This window comes from Diprion similis, chromosome 1, assembly GCF_021155765.1.
Source record: "Diprion similis isolate iyDipSimi1 chromosome 1, iyDipSimi1.1, whole genome shotgun sequence".
In the NCBI taxonomy this organism is placed as follows: domain Eukaryota; kingdom Metazoa; phylum Arthropoda; class Insecta; order Hymenoptera; family Diprionidae; genus Diprion; species Diprion similis.
This window is the reverse complement of record NC_060105.1, coordinates 16680687-16693521: the sequence shown is the minus strand read 5'-3', so window position 1 is coordinate 16693521 and position 12835 is coordinate 16680687. Positions and strand designations below refer to the sequence as shown.

The 12835-nt window shown below is 37.0% G+C and overlaps 2 non-coding genes across 2 annotated transcripts; one reads left to right on the top strand and one right to left on the bottom strand.

The window, feature by feature from the left end:
- Positions 1–4734: 4734 nt before the first annotated feature.
- On the top strand, positions 4735–4807 carry Trnar-ucg. Its single transcript has one exon. It is a non-coding gene; the product is annotated as a tRNA-Arg (tRNA).
- A 2549-nt stretch (positions 4808–7356) lies between these two features.
- Trnay-gua lies at positions 7357–7457 on the bottom strand. Its single transcript has 2 exons — positions 7421–7457; positions 7357–7392 (listed from the first exon to the last, which is right to left on the bottom strand). It is a non-coding gene; the product is annotated as a tRNA-Tyr (tRNA).
- Positions 7458–12835: the final 5378 nt, after the last annotated feature.

Genomic DNA, 12835 nt, shown 5'->3' with positions numbered 1-12835 from the left:
TCGCATTCCTTGACGTAAACCAGGAAACAGATCAAAAATCAGAGTAAACCTAGCCCTCTTGGGTAAATTGTTTTTACGGTTTCGGTATCCCTTGGCATAGTGAAGGGGAATCTGACCCCTACGATGCTCGTAACGTCACGATCAGAAGTGTTTGAGACATACTTGTGAGGTTGGCATTGAAAATTATTGATCTCCTTCTGGATATCTGACCAAATACGATAACTTCGTAACAAAAATTCCAATTTACTTATTTTGGCAAAATGATTTAGTCAAGCGAATTCATTGGCGCAACGAAAGCCTTTCTTGTCGCGATCGAGTGAAGAATTGATTCGAGTGAACCTTTTTATGTTTTTCCGAAAATGAGTCAACTAAGTACAATTTCATTTGAAGTTAATGTACTTTTCCTCCAAGTCGTATGTTCATTGACAGAAACAATTAGGTACTTTAAATAAAATAAGTACATGAATCTAGCCAACGAAAAATTTACATGGATTGAATGCCATACTTTGTTGATCTAACCGAAACTTGTTTGGTGTAACTGGTTGAATCAGTTACACTAATTTGTTTACACTCTGAAAGAAACAGCATATGCTTTAAAACAAGTGGGTACAGAATATACTTATCATAAACGTTGGTATACTAGTACTATAAATGGTCACTAGGCGGTGAACTCTCTCGCTACCACAATAGCTTCAGAGGTATTTATAAATTCGGATAGTCGGTTAGGAAGTCAGGTACGGATAACGTAAGTCACATTTGTCATCAGACCTATTATAGGTATAAGAAGAAAACATAATACCAAGTTTCGGGTCATCGAAGTTAACGTCGATTACTAATAATCAAAACTATTGACACATGTTCAATTTATACTTCTAGCATACAACGACAAGTTTTCGGGTTTTACCCATTAAACATCGGGTAAATCGGACAAAATTTTGAGTCATTGGAATTATAAATGATATCCAACGAATACGTTTTGTGCGCTTGAATAACTCTAATTTTCAGTCAATGCAAAAGATCTTTGTAACAGCAAATTTCGTTATCAGAATCAACCATTGAACTTCTGACTCAAACAAAACATGAATAAGAAGAAGCAATTTGTTTTGATACAACAATTTCATATTTTCCAAACAAAACGATCGAAGGACGTTCAATAAAATTCTTAGTAAATATAATCACACATTTTTTTTATACGAAATTCGAATTATTGCAAGGAACTCGCACTGTGTTATCTTGAATAAATTAATAATCAGCATCATCATTCAAAGGCTTGATTCAATTCTATTTGTAAGTTGTCATAAGTATTTCGTCCGACAAAAGTATTTTATTGAATTGAGTAAGTATTTATTATTATGTTCGTCGCATTTCACTACAGCATTTAGTTCACTACAGCATCAAACGAATATTACTTGACTCAAATAATTCTTTCCTTCCGTGTGGATACCTTAATGAAGTTCTTGGGTGATACATTAATTATATTGTGGAAGTTGAAAAGTTTCGATGTGTGTCATACTATATTACAATTTCGTCAAGGACGCCAAGCTTTTCAAAAAATTTCGTTCATTAATTTTAAGGAGAGCCGGTTGATGTTGAATTTTCATGAGTTTTAGGTAGCTGGTTCATTGCGAGTGGATCCAATTAAGAACTCATTGTCCCGCAACCGTGCAATTTTATCTGCCATTAAAATGCACGCAGTACTTCAAAGTTTTCTTTTCAGTATCTTCATAATTTCATTATATTCATCATACTTGCTGTGATTTTCGTAAGAATTGTATCAACGTTTTTAATCAATACATTTTTCTTTACTCAAGCTCATCAGTTGAATTGATTTTCTTGACTAAGAATATTGACTCCATAGTGAGAATCATCTTCTGGCCAGCTTAGATTAATTTTTAACATATTTTTACTTTTATATTCAGCTCGATATTCGAGAATCTCATATTGTTTTGCGAGCAATTTCGAACAAAAATATCTAATGCGGCATATTTGAGGAACTTGGCAAGATTTTAGACGTGCTAATGAATAACATAATACAGGTATTACAGCATCATTTTCACTCAATACTTACGCTAGCTAAAATAAACCAAGTACAGTTGCGTGCAAAAGTTTCGGCCCAAATTAATTTTCACCGATAGTTTTTATATAAATAGAGATAAAAAAAAATCAAGTATTGTCATATAAACTTAATCAAGTATGTATTCGAAGGACATAAATAGTAAATTTTTACAATGAAAGAATATAATATAAAATTCCATCTTTCATAATTTTCAGGCCAAGCAATTAAAACTACGATTTGCTTGTGTATATTTACGTTTTTGATTTCAAATTTCGGTAATAGTAGGAATTCGAGTTTGTTCACACCTGTGTGTCTGTACTATGAAGTCGAGATGCCGAAACGAAATTGTTATCAAATTACCCCAAGAAAACAAATTTTCTCGTGTTATAGTTGATTAGAAAAACGACTGTTAATAATAGTATCAAAAAGTGGAAAGAAACAAACACTTTGGTAGACAAACAAGTACCTGAAAGGCCCAAAAAAAAAAAACGATTAGGTGCGTTGATAGAGTTATTAAAAGGCAGTCATGGATCCAAAGAAGAATGATAAACTTGGCTGATGATAACCGCAATACCGTTTCACGTCGATTAAACGAAGTTGGACTTTTTGTATGCTATACTAAGAAAGCGTTGGTTAGTGCAAAGAACAAGAAGTCGAGATTAGAATCTGCAAAGGCGCATAAAAATTGGACAGTAGCAGATTGGAAATGAGTATTTTTTCTAAACGAAACAAAAATTAATCGTTTTGGAAATGACGTAAGAGGTATCGACGGCCAAAAAATGCCAGATGTGGTTGTATATATCAAATATTGACTGTATGGTAAAAAAAAATTCGTTTCCTCTAGTGGCTAAGTAATCTCCTGACGTACATCTTATTGAAAATTCATGGGAAGAGTTAAAAATAGAAGTAGAAGCTATTGATTGTTTTAATAAAAACAATTTGTGGGAAGAAGTCCGAAAAGTATGGCAAAAAATTGATTATACAAGGATTCAAACGTTAATGAAATCCATGCCTAGGCAACGTGCCTCTGTGATTAATATTATTAATGTTATTTGACCTTATGACGTATCAGACATAATTTTTTTTGCTATTTTCAAATTTTATTTTTCATAAGTTTGTTTGGCCGAAACTTTTAATCACATGAATTTAATATTTTTTGTTATAATTGTAATGTTTTTCTTATAATAAGTGTATGTAAATTTAGTTTAAAAATAGTTCAACCGAATTTAGGGTTGCGGCAAACTATAGACTCAAAACCGAATCATGACCTTTCTTACCCTGCACACCCTGTAATTTTTGACAGCGTAAAACAGCTGGATGCTGTTGCCATCTAGTGAGGGGTTGCGATAAGCTCTGAAACCTTAAAATTGCGTTATCAGTTTACCGTTGGCTGTAACACAGCATTTATCTTACTTCTTTATCAAGACAGTATGAATCTTAAATTGTATTTTAAGTATATTCTAAGGCATGATTAACGGGGATTCGTTTTGCCAAACTCATCCGCTTGGGAGCAGCATATTAGCAAGTTTTTTATTTCTTTTTAAAAATTATCTTATTAGATTATCTTTATATTATTAGATAACTATCTAGTCTTTGGAATATTATTATTATAATTAAAAGTAAGTTTTTAAATAATCTCAAAGTGAACTAACATAAATCAGTTAAGCAATCTTTAAACGAATAACACAAGAATCATTTCTTATTTTCCAAATGAATAAAATAAAATTAATACGCTGGAAGAATTCACTATAATATAATTATTATTTATGACATTTAAAACGGATGAAAATGAACATATTTAAGATTTAAAAATTTTAATAAACAATAAAAATTTGTAAGATAAGATGTAAATCGAAGTGCACATTATGGAATGAAGAAAATCATTCGGCATCCGAAATACAAATAGATTTTTAATAATAAATTTCGACTTGTAAAATATTACGTTAAAATGGGTTTTACCCCCCCTTCCCCCAAGATAAGGGCATGCATAGATTTTCTTAACCCCCCCTCCCTCTGGGGACCCTTACGTAATCAATGAATGGCCCTTTGAGTCATCCTTTTTCACTTAATGATTGTAAAAAGTAAATAAAATCGTTCATTTATTCTTATCCATGTTGTTCGATAACTCAGGTATTATTTCTAATATTGAATATTTTCGCGACATAGAATGATCTATGATGCTGCCCTCTGGGCAGAGTCTGACAAAAACGGATTCCCATCATCGTGACATGAGTTCAAGTACCCGTGCCTACGTTATCATCAGACAAGAGACTGAACCAGAAGGTAAGAGCGGTATTGACTTATCACCTACGTGCATGTGTATGTAGGAATACTGACCAAGATCTTGTAACTCATGATAATCGTCAGAGTTAAAAATAAATAGATCGCCAAATACTCATCGTATTATAGGTACGTGAATTGATGCTGAATGGATTCAGTGTTGTAGAAATGTTTTCTTCTCAAATCAAGGCAGTACATCGTGTTCATGGTAATATAAGCGACTTGAGCGCCACCGCATCGTTCATCGTCGGCCGTCACGTTAGTACGCAGCTTCAAAACCAAAAAAAATTATAAAAGTGGACTGACAATTCACGCTTTACGATCTAATGACGCTCCAGTAGCAGATGACATTCGCGTCGATCTAGTTAAGTCTAATATGGTGACGATAAATTTCAACAGACCGTGTGGCCTAATGGATAAGGCGTCGGACTTCGGATCCGAAGATTGCAGGTTCGAGTCCTGTCACGGTCGAACGATAGTTTTTTTATTTTTGTTTTTGCAACCACTATTATTTCACAAACTGAAAGTCCGTTACTCCGCGAGTCGATGATAAATGTCGGCATGAAAAATAGCCACTAACGAAAATAAGTAATTGACCATTTATGGCGCAGCGTCGCAGCTAGAAGCATCGCGAAAAAGGATCATTTGTCTGCGCCTGTGGCAAATGATGTCGTAAATCACAACGAGTCTCCGTATCACCTTCGGGTTTTTACAAGCCACAGCGGTTGTTATATAAAAAAATGTCTGCATGCATGGTAGTTTTCTCTAACTTATTTCTGTTTAATTTTCCAATTCTTTTTTTTTTTTTTTCCAAGTTTCTAACCAAACTATTTATCCTAGTTGATGTCATTTGCTCGAATTTCCTTAGCAGTTCCATGTGCGCATGCAACATTCAAGATCTCGGATTGTAAGGGTTATACCTTCGAGTTCGAATCGATTTATCCGGGTGTCGAGGAGCCGGTAGATGATCTTTTGAACGTTGCCCTGCCTCCGAGACACCCGATAGAAATATTCGTGCGTGCTTACATGCGGCGTGGCGTGACGCGTGATGCGTGGCGCCAGCTATATCTAACTTAGTAATCCCCCTCCGGCGCAGCTCGGCGTAGATAAGTGTTGTTAGGGCTTTGCCAATTGTTGCGGGGGAACCTGGATCGGGTTAATAATGTAGTACCCACGCAGCGAGGGCCTTCGAGCCAAGTTGATTCGATATTCTTATTCTGCGAACGGAACATGACAGGGAGTTTCATTAGCCGTGAAACTCGAACCGATCGTCTGAATAAAATATGGCCAACTTCCGACCGCCAACTCTGGGACGCGTAATGTGCATTCTTGGTTTTGTACACATCTGTGCAATGTGCATATTGCATTGCATGCCGTTATGTGTAGACGGAGTTTGAACAGCGGCTATTATTAATTCAACGACTCGGAAATAGCATATTACGCACCTAGGGAGGGAAAGTAGGCTATTCCAAACTGCGTTCTTCCCACCCTCACCTTCGGCTCAGGTGTCAATCTTACGCACAGTTTGGAATAGCCTTTTTCACTTCCATCTGACGTATACTAATTTCCACCATCCCCTGCATAGCGAAGTACAACTTTCCGTTCATGCGAGGGGCCGAAAGTTGTACTTTCCGCGCAGCTGTGGTGCAAAAATAAATTTCATTAACGATCTATCACTCGGTAGTTTGCTGTTGCCGTTTTTAAGCAATAATTTGTTCGAACGTAAAATCCTGTTGACTTCAAACAAATAAACTCTCGTTTATGCAGTTGTTCAGTAAATAAACTTTAATGCAATATTAATCCAGAATTCAGAGTATGAGGGGGGGGGGGGGGGGGGGGCAAAACGGGGTACTTAATTCAGCGCGGGAAACGTGTAATTTCACTACCTCCGTCGGCAAAGTGGATCTTTCAGGGCCAGTCAAGGCTTTAAATCCTTCGTAGCGCTACTAAAAATTTGAAAAAACTCACGTTTGCTCTCGAGGATCTTTAGAACCTATATCTGTGGTTCGAAAGGTCTGATTCTTTTTTTGTTCATTTTATGACCTAAAATTTGAGCGAAAATGTTGAAAATACGTTCGCGTGATAAAAAATTCATAACATCTGAGTATGGCATGAGCAAAAAAATCATTTTAGGCTTATATAGTTGAGACTGCATACTTTTCGAAAAAAAAAAAATATTTGGAATGCGTCAGCGTTAGCAAATAGTTATATTATTCGAGCAATTGAAAATGGACAATTTCGATGATGTGAAAATCGGGTAAATTTCAAGAAAAAGTCTACGGAAAAGTACTTTACACGACAAAAAGCCCTTTATTACCTATTAAAATGACGAAAAAATGCGTCTTATATTTAGAAAAAAAAGAAAATCATAGAATACATCGAAAAACTTACCCTGATTATTTACGAAAAGTACTAACACCGCGGCAACCTGGGTCGTTGAAGACCCATGCGCATGTTGTATTGTCTGTCACTCACACATTGACGCTCGAGTGTTAACGTCCATGCTCACGTAGGAAGCTACTACTACTAACTTTTGTTAGGGTGGGAAGCCAAATCTCTCGCGACCGCTGTTTCGGTAAAATACGCAATTGTGATATCGACTGTGCCTTAAAAGACCCACGTTGCTGGCGCAGGGTTAAGAAAATACTTAATTTCCGAGGACTCAAATACGCTAAACTTTTTTTCCCTAATTGTAACCAAGGAGAATAAAAATGATTTTCACACGTCAGGGAAAAAAAAAATTTCGACAATTCAAAATAATGCTCAATAATGTTTACAGAAGTCATTTTTGACTACTTAAAAACCATTTTGCAAAACAAGACTTTTTTATAAAATTTTAAGGGTACCCTGTTTTGCCCGCCCTTTCCCTACAGAAAGTACTATGTACTAAAACAATGCTTCAGAACTTAACTTAACACCAAATCAAATGCATTTTACAAAATTAGTATATTATATTTCTTACGTTTACGGTTGTTCGGTATGACATTAAAACATTCAGAATAAAATTCTAAAAAAATTTCTCCTTCGAGCCGGATTTGAACCAGCGACCTATGGATGTCTTTTGAATTTGGGAATCTTGGCCAACTACAGTCCACCGCTCTACCAACTGAGCTATCGAAGGTGGTACCAATCCTACCTTAAAGAAATTATATGACCACTGCCATCCTCTTCGTACCAAGCGTAACGTAACTGATCAGCTTTGATTAAACATCAGCTGTTATGCTAATCGTTGTACAGTTTCGTTGCAGCGTGCGTGTGATGTAACAAATGGCGGAGGTCGTGGCCGCGATTTGGAATCGTAATTTCGTAATCCGAGTTCCTGGTGAATGGAATCTGCGGTACGACGATCGGGTCTGACCACAGACTATGCGTTGAGGTCACTCCGAGACGGATTTTCCTTCCTCCTTAGTACCGGCCTCGATTTCGAAGAGGGGAAATCAGGGAAGGTTTCTGTCTCGAAGCCAGAGCTTCACGGGACATCCTTATCCGGCGAAATACGTCGAGGAGAGTCTGTGACCTTTACGTGCCGATAAGAGTAAGCCGCGACGTCACCTGATTTATTAAATGCCAAGCCCACCATTTCAGGGTTCGGGTATACGGGGATGAGGAACGGTAAGACAGTGGCTGCTTTTGCCGGCAGCGTAAGTATAATAAGCAATACGCTGCGTAGCATAGATTACAGGAGAGAGATCCTTTTCACCAGTAATTTTTTGCGGCCTCAAGATTTCCAAGCAAGAGCTTAGTAACCCAGACAGCACAAAACTCAAAGGCGTAGAAAAGACGTCTAAAGGTTGTCTTGTGCGCCATTTTCTGGCGCCCAAGAGATGTCCTTGGTGCCTCATAGACGTCAGAAAATGGTGCATAAGACATCCTGTAGACGTCTAAGTCTGGGAACCTAGGACTGCGAATTCTTTCAACTCATTTCAGCCTACCCTCCTTTTACTCTCTCCCTCTCTCCCTGCAGTAGAGAACAAAACGGTCATCGACTGAAACTACCCGGCAGCAGCCGTAGGTGTGGTAATGAATCGATTTCAAGGTTTTGATTAATGGCAAGGGGGATGGATTGAAATACTTTTTACGAATGATGAATTCTCTTATTTTGAGATCAAATTACTTAATACACAATGATACAATGGTAATTAACTTACATATATTGCCATTAGATTCTTCGCAATAATAAACGTTATCATAATTCACATTGAGTCGCAATTTGATCTCCAACTCATTAATCAAAAGTTCCAGATGATAACTATTTTTAAAAACGTTGAACTGATCTTCACGATCGAAAAATTTCCATACTGGGCGTATCAAAAAATTATGACAGTGATCGTTGAAAGAACGTTTCGAGATTTCAGTCAGATCAGTCGAGTGATTAAAGACTCCATTTCGACGATCCACCGGGAAATCAATTTAATTGTTCAAAAGTCAGATTAGGTATATAGATTTCGACATGCTAAGTAATGCTACCAACAGTCGATACCAGTTCGAATTGTTCAGAGACATGAGCAATCGTTTAATAAGGATTTCAAGTTCATCGTAACCTGTAAAATGCACAATAGGAACCTAGATGTTAGCCGGGGGGACATTTCAAGTGCATTATAAGGCTTCGGTCAAAGGCCTAAGAGGGGGATTACCAGGATTTAGGGGGTAAAAAGGCTTACTCTTCTCGGTGACCACATGCACGTAACATGCGAGGGTAAGCATATTATCACATCGTTCACCGGTGAGTTACAGAACTGATTCGTGTCTGTCCCTCGAAAGATAAAATTCCTCTGTCGAGAGGTTGTTCACAGCAGTGATGGTTATACCCATGCATTATACATATATACCTACTCGATTTTAATGGGGTTTATAAGTAAATAAGGTGATTACAGAGAGAACTGATTGGAGTGATTGGTATGAGGACTCCGACGGAACGATTTATCACCCGTTATATTCGGCAATGTATAACTCATGGCGATAACGATCGTATTCGCTTACCCCGCGGGGTGCCGCGACGTAGGCTTGCCGCGCCTTCACTTTCGCACCGAATAATTTTATTGTAGATACACGCGCTCGTTTCGGAATGCCTTATATATTCGCACAGGCAACTCCAGAGACACGAGAGCTCTCGACTTGCCAACTGTCGATTCCGTTGTCCGGCACGTCATTAGATGACTCACAGTTAGGTACTGCCAGCGGAAAGGATGAGGGTGCGTTGCTTACAGCATACTACACAGTCGCAGAGCTTTCGATAGCTTCTGACGATATTTTCATGGTTGTGAGAATGAATGTTTTTACTTTGATTTGCACCGTTTTGTAACACACAGCAATAATACAGTCGAAGAATATGCTTCAGACATACCGCTAGTGTTCAGGTGGCTTTAGTCAAAGTCGGAGTCATTGTTTAACAACACACTTGGCAGGCATCACTCACAGAAATAGTTTAAAGGCGTGCTCGTACCTGAATATTTTGCAATGGCATAATCTTTGTCAAACTTAACAGTCATTGGCATTAGCAGGCTCTTATGCTACATGTCTTGTGCGATATTTGCCAAAATCTTGTAAAGACAAATATGATTTCAGTTATTAAAAATTGCATTGCCGTTGAATTATTGGTTTTATCCAAAAGCACATGATCGTAGATATCTATGTGTCTGTAATAATAAGTTTGTATGGAAAATTTTTATGGAATACGTAAAGGCTCCTCTACGCCGGGTGAATTCATCATGAAATTATCGTAAATAAAATTATTCCATACGCAATTGATTCTGCCCCAGATTTCCATACGGAATCAAGTATTCCCTGTGCATAAAATGATTTCTCGCATGAAATTATCATGTACGCACTGACTTGTAATATTTCCAATATTATGTACAATTGTTGCAACAAATATTCCAATGTGAATGTATTACACGTCAATTATCTATGTATAATACCAAAATTTACTCTAATAGTTGTAACCGACAAAAATTATTTACAACAGCAGAAAAGATAAGAAGATAAGAACGGTGTAAATATTGTCTGTACATTGTAACGCGAAGAGCAACTTGAAGATTATCAAGTCCGCGTACCCGTGATCGAAAGAGCAACAAAAAATGTATTGAAGAGGTTACCAATCGATCGGGATTTTCTGAGTACGAGATTTTTGGGAAAACGCAAGATATCCAAGTATCCATCAGATAACTAGGAAATCATGTGAATCTATCCATGAATGCTGTGCAGACTTCTATCAAATGCATTTTGAGAGTTCTTGAAACTCATTGTGGGCTGAATTAAGGATCGTTCGAAGCCATCATGAGTGAAAACAGTTTCAAGAAAACGAAGTCCACAAAAAGTTCAAAACAGCCGTAGTATCATCCTTCTGTATCAGTTTTGGATTACAAGTACAAAAAATAATTTGACTGTACTACCCCACAATTTTAGCTTCATTTTTTTCGAGACAATGATTTTTTGTAGTATGCCATCTTGTTTTAGCAATCGCCTAAATTAATTGTTGCTTAACTTCGACCAGATTTTTGGACCTTTGTTAGTCAACATAAGCAATCGACTGCACCCTTCTTGTCACTTTTATGAAGCCATCGATCACAATTTCCAAATTATACCCCAATTAATGAAATATTGATCTTAGGAAATCTGCTTTATCCACTCAGTTCATCCGCAACAACATCAAATCACACCTGATCATCGACCAAGACATTAAGATTCAACAGAGCGAATTCTTCAATCATCATCAATCCATCGTTTTTGAAGACCGTCCTGTTGTGGTGGCCATATAACAAGAGCCGGTAACTAATCACGGGATTCAATATACACTAATCCGATGCTTTTTCCAATATTTTGAAGAGCTACTTGCGCTATTGGTAATTGAGAATTAAAGAACCATTACGACTGTACGTTCCTTACTTCGAAACAAAAACAGGACCACGCCCTGAACCTGAGGATCCGCAGGATTACACAGAAATAATAGGTATGCAGGGTACGACATGACACGGGTAAGGGTACAACGTTCGTGACAAAAAACCGAGACAGAGCCAAAAACGGAGAAACTACCGCAAGCTCGACCGCGATAACACAATACCCAGAGTTTGCGTGCGCGTTTCTTCGTCTACCCTAATTGCCTCGGTCATCACAATTTTGGATCATGTTACAGTCTAGTGATTGGTCGGAAATATATTTGGAATATTTGTGTGATGGTTATTCAAAGAATTTCTGAATACTTTTACTTGACAGACTTGGAAGACCTCCGAATCGTTCGTTTGCCTTCATTGCCTTGTCGATCCATGGTTGAGTTTTGAAGCGTGTGGGCCAGTAACTTATTTTATTGGTGAAAAGGTTTTGAGTTCATGGAGCGGGTACAACAAGTTTTTGAACAGGGTTGTTATAGTTTCATTACTGTTTGAATTGTGATTTCAAACATTCTTTACCGGTTACAGAGCCCCATTTATAACGGATTGCATTGAAATATTATTCTAAAGGTTCTCAGTGAGATTGAATACTAATCGTGATTAGAAATAGAATAATTTTAAATTATTCAAGTGATGATTTTTGGATAACACACAGGGGGAATGTAAAAATAACGAAAACTGTTAGTTGGATCAAATGCAAAGAGTTGAAGCATCTCGTCATGATTAAAAATTTACACCTAGGTATCTATTTTTAATACAATATATTGGAAGGACTGTTATTTTTGAAGCAACAGAAAGTTAAACATCAATAATTTCAAATTTTGAAGGTTGTTGCCATTGGTTAATTACGTAATCAGTAGTGTCCGTAAAATTTTCAGCATCTGGTTCCTAAGTTCTCTTCTGAGTTTTCTCGGTTGACCGAAAATTTGTAATCATGTTATTTGATAAGAAAATTTGGTTCTCTGATCCTTTGTACTCAATTCGTCATATCAATTCTGTAGAATTGCAAATGTTTCCCGCAGGCTGTAAGTAACCTTCAACTCCGTTAATGGCAAATGTGATTGGTTTTCTTAAGTTTTGCAGTAAGTGAAGTTTCTAAGTCTTTCAAATGGGTTGTATAACCCTGTATAGTGTAATATTATGGCAGGCATTACCGAGATCGGGCAATATTTTTCGGAATTAGTTTGGTACGAACTATTATTTAGAGCTATATTTGCTGTTTTCTTGCAATTTTATTGTCACCAACGTCAGCCTTTGCCATTGGTAAGAAAATTAAAAAAATTATCGGCAGATTCTGAGCAGCTGGGAAAAAATTACCAATTTTTTAAGAATCGCCTATACTTAGAATTGAAACAAAGCAATTTTTCTTAAATGCAGTGCTATAGTGCAAGTAAGCATGCGCAGGAAACACTCTCGATACCATTGTCAACGGGGTGTATTACCCTCATAATTAGATATGCATACAATTTTTAAGGAAAATCAAGATTAAATACAATCCTCAAGGGGACAACAAAATAATTAAAATAATTCATTAAAATGGTTGGCCTTATTTTCTTTTTCACTGAAATAATGCTTAAAAATTTTGTTGAACTATTTCCTCGTAACCTCACGG